Genomic DNA, 15,341 nt, shown 5'->3' with positions numbered 1-15,341 from the left:
TGGTTTTTGTTATACAATATAGCATGAAGTTCTTTGTTTAGCAATCTCCCTAGAAACAATGTACTTCCTCTGCAGGTATTTCTAGTTCTGGGCATCTTGCAATGTATTTTTTCATTCTAGTTGCACAATTTCTAACAGACTCACCTTGTTTCTATTTGAAGCTATACATTTGAGCTACCGTATTATGTTTGATCCCTGTTTTGGAACATGCAGCTACAAATCCTTGAGCTAATGTATTTAAGTCCATGATTGACCGTGGTGGAATGTTTTGGAACCATGTCAGTGCTTTTCCTTCTAATGTCATTCCAAATCCCTCGAATTGAGTATGGAAGTCAAATATGCGTTATACTCTTAGGACTTGTTTTAAGCTTGCTACGTGGTCACATGGATCCCTAGATCCACTGTATTTTTTGATCCATTTTTGAAAATCAGTAGGTTTGATACGTCTATTTGATTCAATTCCCGATCTCATGGAAATTGGTCCTATTCCGAGTCCTTCAAACCAGTCTATTGGAAATAGTGACTCATGTAGCCCTGGATTGACTTTAGTGTCACCCGGTTTTCTTTGTGATGAAGTAGTTTCTGGTTTTTAAACATTACTCTCGAAAGATCTCTCGCAGAGTTTATCTCTTGGAATAGTTTCTGGTGCTTGGCCCAATATGCAATCTCTTATGGAGTACCCTTGATATTTGGCTTGTTCCACCTCCTCAGGATTCATCATAACAAAGTTATTGCTAGAACAATCCCTAAATAGGTAGGTTGGTAGATCTGCTGAACCCTTTTCTTTGATTTTGAAGATATAGATGATCTTCATGGACGTTAACTGTCCTGATTTGGCATGCAAAGTCCATAGAAGATCTTTGACGTTTATATCCTCCCAACAATAGACTTTGATTCTAGGATTATGTGTGCTAAGCCGTTTCAAAGGCTTCAAATCAACTTGATTGTATCCATTGAATTATAAAGTCGATGGTCCTTCTTTTGCTGCCATATCTGGAATTATAGTATTTACTTATAACCCCCGTTTGTCTATCACATCAAGATTTTCAACTTGTAAATACTGAGTTCTGTTTTTATCCATGTACATTTTTCCTTGTTTGTTTGCCTTGATTTCCTCTTCAAACTCTATGTCATGGTCATCAATGCAAACAACATACTCTTCATTAGAATCCAGGTAAATCTGAGCTCCATGGCGATTAGTATTATAAAAAGAGAGTATGTGCTTATATCGCACTGTCGTTCCAATTTTTGAATGAGTTGAGTAGGAAGACATTTCAGATGTTGATTCTGAAAAAGTTTCTAAGACTTCTTGGAAGATAGTGTCCAAGTGCTCTCCTTGATTCACACTCTCTTTGGTGGATACTCTAGCGGTCTCTCCAAATATGCCTTGATTTACTAGTATACGACCAGATCTAAGGTTCATATAGACTTGTGAAGCCCTGGATAGAGTACTTACCATTGGATTGAATTGTTATCAACTTCTTCCACTTGACTTGATTGCAACTTTTGTCAAGCTTTCAATTCCTTGCCTGTAACCTGATTCCCTTATCAGTTTTAATCAAGTTAGCTATTCTTTCACAAAGACTGTACAATTTTTGCTAACTATTGCGATTGGTCTATGTGTATCACTTCAAAACAAGCTAAGTGAGTCAACAATTGAGACGTTCAAATTCTACTTTTGCAAAAAGCCAAAGACAAACTGTGCAACTTGGAAACTGAGTGAACATGCACTAATTTGGATCCGATTGAACCCAAAATTTCCCAGTCGCCTTGTATAATGTTGGTCTAACACTGTACAAGCTCAAAAGTCAAAAAGTATGTCTCTGTGTATCAGTAGTAAATAATCATGATTATTTACTTTTCTTAAATTTTTACACTTTTTGGCTTGATTTGGCAAGTATGCAACTTGTTAAGGTCTCTAGACAAGTTTCACTAAGTTTGAACAAAATTTGTTCAAGTTATCAAATGTTTCGTGTCTGAAGACTCAGTTTTCAAGAATCTGGCTTAAGTCTCACTTTTGTGTGGTCTACTTAATATGCTTGACCTTGTGGTATACTCAAATGTGCAAAAATGTCCAAGTTTCTAGCAGATGTAAATAATCGCGATTATTTACTCCTACTATTTTTATGCAAATTTTTGCCACAATCTTGACACAGATCTGTTAAGCAGCTGAACTTAAGCTCCCTAGCGAAGTTTCATCAAGTTTGCATAATTCCTGCTCAAATGGTCAACCGTTGGGTGTTTGCAGATTGACTTTGCAAATTTGGCCATAATTTTCACTTCAATGATCCAATTACCAAATTTGGTTTGTAGGCTTAATATAACATGCTAAAACCAGTGGTATGCTGGGTTAGTCAAAAAAGTTGAAAAATGGGACAAAAGTAAATAATCGTGATTATTTACTTCTGGTAAATTTTGCATCTTTTTGGTCAACTGAGCATTAACACTTATTTGACACCTCAATATAAGCCTATGAGTCAAGTTTCACTGAGTTTGAACAAAATTTTATCAATTTAAAGTCAAGTTCTCGACAATCAGTACACAATTCAATTTTTACCAAGTTTTTGGTTAGTTTGGTGATCCAAATTCTATGGGCCTTTACAGAAGATGTTTGTACACATGCATAGAGTCTCTGGTATCAACCTTGGTCACTTTTGAGCTGAAAGTAAATAATTGTGATTATTTACTTTTGGCCTAAAATGAACACTTTTTTCAACTTTTTCAGTGGGGACAGTCTTTTTATGATCTATTTTAAGCCTTTGAGTTGAGTTAAAACTTAATTTGGCCTAAAATATCAAGAAAAAGTAAATAATATGAGTTTTTACAAACTCTTGAAAATTTACGTTAAATGCGTCCTTAAGCTTACCCACTGGTTCATACAACTTTTAAAGCATACTCTCCAATAGGATTCAGTGGTTGACAGTCTTCTGGTGCTATTTCTAGCCATAGACCCGAATTTCTGCAACTTCACATAAACAACTCACAATTGATTCTTTTGGAGCGAGCAATGTTTTGAAATCCACCTCGGATTCTACTTACCCTACTCCTAGATTCTACTGCAATGGGGTTGTGGAAAGTGTCCACAAACACTCGTTTTCTTGTTTTTAATGGTTTTCTGAGCCTTGATCTTAAGACTTGTCTCGTCCATCAATCATTCTCAAAATCCTAGTCCAATCCTACAATCCTAAAGATACTTAGCAAGTACAAGCTACTTCCAAGCTATCTCTACACAGCAAAAGACGATAATCTTAAGCCATGCGGTTTTAAAAAGAAAGTTTTGACTCTAGGTGATCCTAGAGAAATTTAAAGGATAACTTCACAAGGTGATCGTGTTTTTCCCTAGTTTAAGTCCCTTTGATCCCCGGCAACGACGCCAAATGTGGGACGGGTGTCTAACCTCACTCATATCTTATTGCAGACATAGTGAGAACCACGAATATAATTGTCAATCCATGGGACGAAGCTGACTCAACTAGTGCATAGAGGCTACAAGAGGTTGTCAATATCTTGAAAAACAACAAACGACTCGTATCTAACTCGAGCTATACTTAAATGACTGAAATCACCAAAAGCTAATCGCTCATCGACAAACAAATCACATCCGTTACATCATCAAATGACATCCAAATGTTATGAAACTTCTAGGACATGTTTATAAGACCTAAGCACACATGTTTATGGTTTCAAATCTCACTTTAGGTCAACTACAAAAATCACAATTATTAACAGCAGTGAGTTTTTGACCTAATCGTTTTCGACCCAGAATGCATCTAAATGCTTAGCAATGATGCCCCAATACCCCACCTATACTTAGTTTATGATTTTAAAGCTCAAATTCCTACTTATGATGAAATTAGGATGCGGGTCTGCGACGCCAAAAGCTACAGATTACCATGAAATGCTTATGTCAATGTGTAGAGCTCTTACCTGCGGTTGCAACACAATAGACTGCACTATAATGTGACAACCAGGGAGGGACTTGACAAAACCCTGAGGCTGCATTACATAAAATTCCTCAAATATGTCACCATTCAAGAAGGCAGTAACAATGTCTGACTGATGTACATCCCAACCAAAATGAGCTTCCAATGCACATAGAAAATGAACAATAGTCATACGATAAGTGGGAGCAAAAGTCTCTTCATACTCTATGCCTTTTTGTTGTGCATAACCTTTTGCAACAAGTCGAGCCTTATAGCGATCAATCTCACCATTCGGCTTGCGTTTCAATGTGTAAACCCACTTTGTACCAATGGCCTTTTTACCAGGAGGCAAATCACATAAAGACCATGTGTCATTTTCTATAAGTGCATCATATTTTGATTGCATGGCAGCCATCCAATTTTTTGAATTCTCTGCTTCATCAAAAGATAGAGGTTCCTCAACATCATGTAAGCTAGACACAACCAAAGCATAACAATCTGATGCATAAGATGCATGGTGAGAACCTGAACGAGTACAACTAGACAAATGTACATCCAATTTACTATCATGCAAAGTATGCACCAGCCATTTAGGCATACCTCTAGCCTGCTCATTCTCAGCCCTTTCCTCATCAAGTATATCATGTACATCTGCATCAACAATAGGCTGATCTGTAACATTATCAAAAACCCCCATAGGCTATACATTTGCCTCATTGGAGTTTACATTCAAACTTCCACTACTGAAAAGAGGCAACAAAGTGTCATAAATGTCTTGTAAGCTTACATTATTGTCTCTAATACATGACAGTAAGGGCTGCACAGAATCTTCCACAAACACAACATCCCGTGAGACCAAGGTATGATTTGTTTGCGTATGATACAACATGTAACCTTTTCTTTGAGCACTATAAACAACAAAAATACATTTGACAGTCTTATCATCCATTTTTTTGTGTTGCATTTGTGGCACCAAAGCATATGCCAAATAGCCAAAAACACGCATGTGCTCAATGGAAGGCTTTCTATCATGCCATGCTTTATATGGAGTCATAGACTGCAAAGATTTTTTGAGGTCACTTGTTTAGTACATAAGTGGCACACATGATGGCCTCAAGCCAAAAGGAAAACGTCAAAGCTTGACTCTTCACCATACATCATGCCATTTTCATAAGTGACCTATTTTTCCTCTCATCAACACCATTTTGTTTGAGGCGTATAAGGCACTATACATTGGTGTTTTATCCCACGACTAGCTAAAAATGCATTCAATTCATGAGACATATACACCCCCACTTGATCAGAACAGAGGGTGCCCATAGTACATTTTGAGACATTTTTAGCCATAGCCAAAAATTGTTTGAAGCACAAAAACACTTTGGACTTAGCTTTAAGCGGATATACCCATGCATGCCTGGAGTAATCATCAATGAAAGTCACGAAGTATATGTAATTGCCCAAGGACGGAGTTTGCATGGGCCCACAAATATCACTATGCACAAGCTGCAGCGTGCATGTGGTCCTAACTAAACCATCCTTTGGAAACTTAGAACACTGCATCTTACTCAAAATACAACCTTCACAAACATGTTTGATAGATGCTTCAAGAGGTGGCAAAGAAGCAACCGTATGAGATTTTTGCAAACGCAACAAAGTAGAAAAATTCAGATGCCCAAAACGTGCATGCCAAAGTTTTGTATCTCAAATAGCCTCAGAATCCACAACAACATTTGCAAAAGTCTTCCTACACTTGTCATACAAGGTGAGCTTATACAGCCCACGGCATATAATGCCAGATGCAACAATTTCATCACCAAAACTGAGATCATGTAATGTACATCTATCATCCACAAATTTGACTACAAGACCAAGTCTAGCAAGTGCAGATACAGACAAAAGATTCTTCTTGATCCAAGTACATACAATGCATCAACAAGTGTGAAAGAATTTCTATTTGCAATAGTAAGGACAATCTTCCAAGTCCCTGACCTGGATAAGAGGTATTGTTAACACAAGTGACTGGATTCCCATGAGGAACATCCTTGAGAGAGGTAAACAAGTCATGATGAGAGGTAATGTGGTTTGTAGCACCACTACCAAAGTACTACACATGAGCATCCATAGCAACTGACAAATATGCATTATGGATAGTAGGATCATAAGTGAACTCTGCACTAAAATCCCATTCGGAATCAACATCAGCATCAGCATCAAAGTCTCCTTGCATAGAAGACTCAACAATAGCTGCATTTGTAGTGGAACCAGCATTAGTAGTGGAGCCGGCCTCTTTCTTCTTAGCCTCTTTGGCCTTCAACTTAGGACACTTCTTGATCAAAGGATCATTAGCTTTACAATAATGGCAGCTCAACTTATTTTTTCCCTTATCACCAGAATTCCAGATGAATTTTTTCCCCAGCAAAAGCATTAGGAACATGTGATTTACCATTCGCACAAGAACCATGAGAAGTGGCTACATTGTTGTTACCACCTTTTCTTTGAGCAACAATAAAGGCTAGTTCAACAGCATGATGTCAAGTCCTATTTTTCTTGGAAAGTGACTCTTGCAAACAACAATGTGCATAATGCATCAATCTTGACAGCTTCTGGATTTCCTTGGGTTATGAGTCTCCAAGTACTACCAAAAGTCTGATAAGAATCTGGCAAGGCATCAAGGACATTCTGCACAAGGAAATTGTTTGAAATGACTTTGCCTGCAAAATAAGTTGCTCATTTATATCCTTGGCACCAGCAAGGAAAGTGTCCATGTCATCTTCCTCATGCATAATCTTTCATTCCATGTCTTTACGCAGCAATGCATAGTTAGCCTCATTGCGACTTGCATAAAGACCAGCCAAAATATTCCAAGCATGTTTTGCAAATTTTGTTGAACGAATGTGAGGAGTCATAGTATTTTTCATAGACAACACAATCAATGCATGAGCCTGCATATCTTTTACATCCCAACGAGCTTGTTATGTCGTAGGCAAAACAACTTTAACAACAATAATCCTTGCAACAAGACCTGCAACATCACCTACATCCTCAGAACCACGACGTATATCAATTCCCTACCCAATATTCCAGACACCCTTTGACACAAGAATATGTTGCATCATGTAAGCCCACATAGGGTAATTGTCTCCATCCAATCTTTCCTCAGTAGCAAACATCTTGAACACATCTGTGTTGTTGTCGGCCATGGCAAATGCGTGCACTTGATGTGAAAACTGCTCGAAAAGAGGAGGAACAAAGCGGGAACAACACGTGCTATATGACACAAACCGTAGAGACTATAAGGGACCTATTATGAAAAAAATGACACTGACAAAAAATTTGCACAAAATGACAAAATAGATTGCACATTACTGCCTGTAGTGGAAATTGAGGCCAAAATGAGTTAGAATCAGAAATCTGAGCAGACTAAGCTCTTCAATCACACTGAGATTATTTGTCAACCTGCGAATGCTCGCCAAAGCTCACAAAATTTGGAGAAAGTGAGCATGCATGTGCTGGAGCTGCTGGCGACTAAGCCCGGGAGGATGCAACCTGCTATGATACCAATTGTTGGCATTAGGGTTGCAGGAAAACACACACAACTTGGAGAAGACGAAGGAAACTCAAGGCACACAAAAGAGAGTATATTACTTAGTGTGCAATGCAAAGATAAGCTAGCCCAAGAGTGATGCATGTATGTACAATGCACGAGGGAAAAAACCTCCTAGCGAGGAAAAAAATGCCCCGGCAATCCTAAGTATGTTCACACACATCACTATCACATGTATATGGTAACAAGTTTAGCTTTTTATTTTTTAGGATTTTAGAGGATATACCACACATGTACATTGATGTGTCTCATATTCCAAGTTCTATCTTGTAGAATCTCTCTCTCTCTCTCTCTCTCTCTCTCATCATGTGTGTGTGTGTGTGTGTGTGTGTGAAGGTGACCTTCAAGGAAGGAAAATAAATTTCATTGTTATTCTCAAAGGTAAAAGATGGCCTTTGGGACCAAAAGAAACATATCATGTGGGGCATGTGGAGCTTATAAGTGATTCTTGATCATCAAGAATTGTGAAAATGAATTGCACATTGTGTGATCTTCCCCCTCTCTAGCGTATGGAGAAAATCTAAGTGACAAGTGACTATATGCATGTAATTTTTGGAATTTGTAAGAAGGTGTTATATTGAGTGTGTATTGGAATAGGGATTTTCATAATTTTGCTTACGCACTATTGGTGTCAAGCAAAGATTCCTACTTTCAACAACTCGGTTTGGGGTTACTTATTGACTAATTGAAGCACATGGTACTTGAGTTTATGCCGCAAGAATGCATTGAAGAGGTCATGATTGGGAATGTGGTGATCATGCTTTTGTTATGTAGATGATATATTCCTTTTGAGCCATATTTTAGAAGATGCACAAAAACATTATGATTGACTTATAAAAATTTTGCTTGTATAGTGGGTTGATTGTGTATGGCTCTAAAACAAAGGTTATGCTTGTGAAAACTCTCAAAAGAAAGAAGGCATGCATGTTAGCAGCAGCAGCAGGCTAACTCGGATAACTCGAATATCATTTTTCGGACTTTTCATTGTAAAAACACTTATTATTTTGATGAATCGAAAATATTGTAACCTACTTTCTAGATAAACAGTGTAATTGATGAGCCGAGGCTACAAGCTTCCAGATTGTATCAACCTGTCTTTAGTTAGAGCTCCCAGATTATTAGTTTTGACCACAAAAACCTTGGCTAAGGTATAAAAGCAAATTTTTGTAAGCTTTTGACAAGTTTTTGGATAATAGAAATACAGCATGAGCTAACGGCGCTCACTTCTCTCCTTCTCGCGCTTCCTATTTCTCACCCACAAATACCTCTGGAATCATTACAAAATGGTAATGGAACTTTGAGCCATCATATACAAAAGTGCTATGTATGAGAAAAAAGAGGGTGCTTATACATCATTTGGAGCATCAATCACATGCACCATATCATCCACTTCCTTCACATCTGAACACTCTGGGTCCACATCTTCCAGATCCCACTCAATTCCGTCATCAAAGTGGGCTTCACTTGCAATTGCTTTGTGGGTCTAGAAGCATGCAAAGCTTTACTCCGTATCTTAAGGCAAATGTTAGAAAGCTTTGTATGGATTGAAGCAATCTCCTCGTGCTTGGCATGAGAAGATTGACAATCATTTGGTCAAACGAGGCTTTTGTAACAATCCAACAAAAAGCACATTGTATATAAAGCGTGAGGGTGATGTACTTCTCATTGTCGTTCTCTATGCGGATGATTTGCTGATCACTGGACCAAATGAGAGACATATTGCTGAATTTAAGGCTGATTTGAATGCTACTTTCAAATAAAAGATTTGGGACTGTTGCATCATTACTTGGGTATACAGTTTAAGCAGTGTGCTGGTGGTCTTGCCTTGTGTCAAAAAAGTTACATTGAGACATTGCTATGTAAGTTTGGACTTGAGGATTGCAAACATATTGCCACTCCCATTGAAACAGGTTTAAAGCTGGTGATCATGCGGATGTCACTCTTTACCAAATTGTTGTTGGCTGTCTCATTTTTGTATGCAGCACGAGACTGGATAGTCAATTTGCAATCTCACAGGTTAGCAGATTCATGCATAGCCAGGGTCTAAGCATTGGTAGGTTGTCAAGAGTATTTTTTGCTACTTAAGTGGCACTTTACATCTTGGTTTGTTTTATCCCAACAAGGGGGGATCATTGACGTCAGACTTACGTGCTTTTCTGGACTCAAATTTTGATTGTTATTTGACACACAAGTGTGCACAAGTGGTTTTTGTTTCATTCTTGGCAGCTCATACATATCATGGTTGAGCAAGAAGAAACCTACTATGGCCACTTCCAGTTGTGAGGCTGAGTACAGGGCAGTCTTCACAGCTATAGTTGAGTGTGTATGACTCAGACGCCTTATGGACAATTTGGGTGTTGGATAGGACACTGCCAACACTATCTACACTGAAAGTTAGAGCACATTGTCAATTGCAAGGAACCCAATTTTTCATGCTCGCACAAAGCACATTGAGGTGCATTACCACTATGTCAGGGAGAGGCTCTCAATAGGAGACATCAGCTTGGCTTATGTGCCAACATAAGCCAACATAGGAAAACCTTGCAGATCTGCATTGTCTTGTGAGAAGTTTGAAGCTTTGCACAAAGCTTTGGGCTTACTCCCCTTTGTGGATTGATCATGTCCTCATGGCATGGCACTTCCCTATACTCTATGTGCAAGCTCTTGTTCACCGCATCACTCCCAGGGGGGATTTGTTACCATATACATGTAGTAGTGATGTGTGTGAACACACTTAGGACCGCCGATGCATTTGTCCCTCACTAGGAGTTTTTTTCCCTCATGCATTGTATATACGCCCATCACTCTAGCGCAATCTTATCTTTCCATTGCACCTAAGTAATATACTCTCTGTTGTGTGCCCAGTCGGGGCATTTTTCCCTCACTAGGAGGTTTTTCCCCCCTGTGCATTGTACATATGTCCATCACTCTAGGGCTAGCTTATCTTTCCATTTCACACTAAGTAATATACTCTCTATTGTGTGCCTTGAGTTTCCTTTGTCTTCTCCGAAAGGTGTGTGTGTTTTCTTGAAACCCTAATTCCAACAAAACTAAAAAGGAAGGAAGATAGCTAATGGATAAGTTTATTCTATGGCTTAATTTGGAGTATACAAATGAGGTTTTTTTAAAGAGGGGAGGTGTACTATATGTGACGACCATGATGGATGGAGGATGATGTTAAAGCTCCCTAACTTTGCTAGTCTTACTATAGAAATAACGAGAATCTCATACATCAATATCAGTATACGGAGGGCATAGTCGATCTGAGTAGGGCATGGAGGCAACAAGAGTGTGTCAGATTCTTGGAAAAAAATGTCACGTGTACTACAATCAAATATCCAAACTCAATTGATCCCCAAATCTACAGTCGCTAGTCAAAGTATATCCGTAAAAATAAGAAAGTTTAAGAGTCAAGATGACAAATAATATGGCGAATTTCATACATAATGGGAAAATTACAAAATTTTATCACATAATCTACAATGGGTTGCTCTTGTTAGCCTGACTGCTAACATTCCCCTACTAGCTCATATCACCATCGACATATCTAGCACCAAAGTCTTCTTGTTTGGAGTCTCCAAGTGAGGTGGGTGGGTCTTTCCGTCCAGCTTTGTTGTCGCCTTTTGAATAATCTCTAATAGATTGTACTTTACTTTGAAGGTTGAGCATGTCATAAATTTGGCTTGCATATCTTCAATCATTGGCCCAAAAATGTGACTATACAACTAAAAATTATCGTAAAGAATGCTTCCTGAAATGTTTGCAAGTAGTAAGATTGTAGGAAGATCACTCGAACATAATATCCAAATAAAATCTTTGTGGAGGGTTGGTTGGATAAAATCATAGCAAAGGCCTTGTCAATGTTCTCCACATTGTAGAAGGTTGTGATGTATGTGAGCATCATGTCATAGATTTTCCACCATCATCACACAACAAACGTCTAGAACTCCCTTCTAGGTATATGACATGCCCTCTAGGGTCTCTCATATATGCCTCTATAGCTAATTATTCCTTTGACCTTGGAAAATATGGGTAGTTGATCTTGATAGGCTTGGTTCTCCACATCACCTTGAATGAATCCCTTGGCATTCTTCTTGGTAGTGGGAAAACGTGTGATCCTCCCTCAAGTCTTTGGGTGCATTCACCAAAAGAAAATTCTGACTCATGCTGTTGCGACCATATTTTGATCAGATGGTTAATTTGCTTCTGACCAAACTTTTGTAGAAGCTAATTTTGGAAAATATAGCTGATCTATCCCAACCATATCATTTTGTTATGTAGTTGATCTGATTGCTAATCAAATTACTGATCTGACCTGACTTTCCCATTACACTACCTTCATCAGCCTCATTATGATATTTCTTATCATCACTGGCATCATTGTTATTGCGGAGTGTACTAATCTCTTTTGTTGCAAACATGAGCTCATTATCTGTGCAACTTCCTACTTGCATCATATCAACTCAAACACTGTATAGATGGTTTGCCATCTAGTGAAATTGGCTCAAGAAGGCCTCCTTTGAACAACTCTTGTTGCTTGAGTAGTGGCCTTTGTCCTTTTTTGAACTCTTACCAAATTGATTGTGCAAGCACTTTCTACCATTATTCATGGCATACTCCCTCAAGATGGTGACAAGATGATGATGAATGAAAATACACTAGTGATGCCCGATTCTCCCTTGAATCCTCCAATGCACTGGTCATGAGTATGATTGTAATGTATGTAATCATGGCCAACTACAAAGTTCTGGTATGCTGACTCGGACACTTGAGGATCCCTCTAGTGAAAAACTATTTTACATGCATCTAAATTAACTGAGCAAAACCAGCTAGTCCAAGCTTGTTGCCATTAGCAAGCTCTTACTACACAAGATTGAAAGATATATACCTCAAAATATCTTGACCCTTCACCTCATTCTTGAGATTTATGTATTCCACAACTATAGCCAAGAGACTCCTTCCACAAGATAGCCAAGCTCAAAGGTGATGACCAACAACGAATTGTTTACCCTCACAACAATGAGCAGCCATGAAATGAATGGATCCCATTGGATCCAACCGAATACTTCCAACACTCTAGTAGCCAAGCTGGGCCACATGTTGGCTCATTTCCATACAAATTTTGAGCTTAGAATCGCCTTGATTATTATCTTTATTGCGATAGAAACTCCCTAGATTCTATCTAGTCGGGACAAATATTTTGCCATAACTGTGTGGAATCCCACATTCCATAATTAATGTTGTATCGGTCCTTCTCCTTACCCAAAGGATTGTCCTAAAAATCCAATTGTAGAGGTGTTGTTTCCACCATGTTTCCAATGCAAAAGGTTACTAGGTTGCCTTGAATTCTTGTCTGTGGTCCCCTTCTTTAGCGTTGAATGGTTTTGAGAGTACTTGTTCTTCTTCAAACATAGACCATTGCACTCAAGAACATTGTGACAATGATGCATTATACTTTGCCAAAGAACATGACATGCTCATGACTATGATAAATCAACAGTCCCTGACTGCTTGTTTTCTCCTCATTCTTATCACCAAGCACACTTCACTAGCTCTTTGATTTCTTTACAATGACCTTTGGTACTTTGCCAAATACACTGCCTACTCGTGACTATGATAAATTAGCAGTCCCTGGCTGCTTATATCCTCCTTGTTCTTCCCACCAAGCACACTCCACTGGCTCTTTGAATCATTCGGTTACATGGAACATACCAGTAAACCATGGTTCCAGACACTCAAACCTCCAAAAGAATTCAAGAAAATGATGGTCTATGTTGGTTGTGAAGAAAGAAAAAACTATTGTTTTATCAGTATAAGGATTACTTGTAGAGGATCAATTGTATCTATTCCCTCCAATGTCTGCTCTCTTCTAGGAAAATATTCTAGATTTCCATCAATATTTGCAATATCATCATCATCATTCAACAAGAGAAATGTCTCCTTGACCGCATCATCATTCAACAAGAGAAATGTCTCCTTGACCGCATTTCCCTTAGGAAAGAACAACTCTTCTTCACTATTGGATCCCATGGACAAAGTATATCAATTCAAAAATGCTTTGCCCTTATTGAGATACCCTGATTGAATTTGTTCATCATTGGCTCGAGAAACTTGAACCTCCTCTTGAATAAAAAACAAGTTGAGCCAAAGCTAAAAAAGCACAATCATGGCCATGCTTCATAGGATGACCTTGTCGATGACAATGAGCACAATAAACCCTGGGATGATGAAAGGGAACAAATTGATCTTGCCACCAAGATTGTAGCATATACAAGATCTCAAGTAAATCTTCATAGGAGCATGCATGATAATGCTGAAAATATCACCACTACAAGAAGGATTTGGGACAATGAAATGAAGAATTCTACTTAGATGAACATTGAGAACACCACTTACATGGCTTTTGCAAGAACCACCTCCATTTGTAGAGAAACTGATAATCAAGCTCCATCATAGACGCCACTTCACTACCTTCGCGAGATTGTAAGTTCTTTGTCCATGCAAAGCAAAGTCTACTGTCACAGCGAATCATCGTGATCACAAAAATGTAGGAGGTAGGAATGACATCTATGCTTGATAACTTAGAACAACATAGAGAACTCAAATGACACAAATAATTAGGTGTATTCAGACTAGCATGAAGATTACTCTCTGTACTCAAAGGTTGTCATAGTTGGCTTCCCTACCCGTAAAAATATACTTCTAACCCCAAAATTTTCCCCCTCAATTACTATCAGTTCTCCCTTTTATACCTATCTCCCTTGTTCAATCACCTTAAAATTACCTTGTAGTCCTACCTTCCAGTCCTTGTTTGCTTAACATCTTGTTTTTTTGGCATCATTCAGTGCCTATTGCTCATTGGTTTGGGAAATTAAAAAAATTTCTACTCCATTCTTGAAAGGCCAACACTTTTGCTCCCGACCACTCTTTTTTAGATTTTGAGCCACTCAAAGTGACATATCCTCTTTAGTCTCATAAAAAGCATCATAAAATGCAGCCTCGTCCTCTGGTCTCACTCAAAAAAGGCGTTAAAATCCTCTTGTATATTGAATATGGACATCTCCTCCTTATTCTAACTAGCTTGTTGTTTCAAGTTCTCTCTTGGGTCCTCCTCATCTCCATTCACTATGGACATCATTGAATTGGAATCACATTGAATCCTTGATCGTTGTGCAAAATCTAGTAGAAGTTGCTTCACTCATGCATATGTTGATCATTGCTAAAATTTGATTCCATTCAAATGCTTGAATAAATGCTCATGGAATGGCTCTAGAGCATATGCTTCATTTTCTACTTCTTGATCTAAAATGCAATCTTATATCACAAAACTACAATTCTTTGAAGCCCCACACATCCAAATATAAGTTTTTTTGCATTCAATCTAGGGCATTTAATCATGATTATAATTTGTATTTGTAGTGAATCACATTCCTATATTGGGATTTTGGACAAATCCATGAAATCTTCTAGGTTTATCTTTGTGATAGGTCCAACTTGCATGAGGTAATTGTTATTATAACTCTAGTCTTTAAATCATTTACCATTGATGCATATATTGTCTCCCTAATATAATATCATAACTAGATTTCTCTCCAATACAAAGGTGTGTTGTAAGTCAATACCACAAGAATTGACCACAACTCCCTCTGATAATCCCATCCGCTTTTCCATGAGCCCATCTACATGTTAAAGTTTTATTCTAGTGTTTCTAATGGTTGTTTTTTTTTAATATTCCAACTTTTTGGGCAACAATGACAATACCTCCATTGACTAGTATGGCCATTGATTTAATCCTATCTTATTGCAGACAAAGC

This window comes from Adiantum capillus-veneris, chromosome 1 (assembly GCF_014529385.1).
Source record: "Adiantum capillus-veneris isolate H3 chromosome 1, ASM1452938v2, whole genome shotgun sequence".
Taxonomy (NCBI): domain Eukaryota; kingdom Viridiplantae; phylum Streptophyta; class Polypodiopsida; order Polypodiales; family Pteridaceae; genus Adiantum; species Adiantum capillus-veneris.
This window is presented reverse-complemented; position numbering follows the sequence as displayed.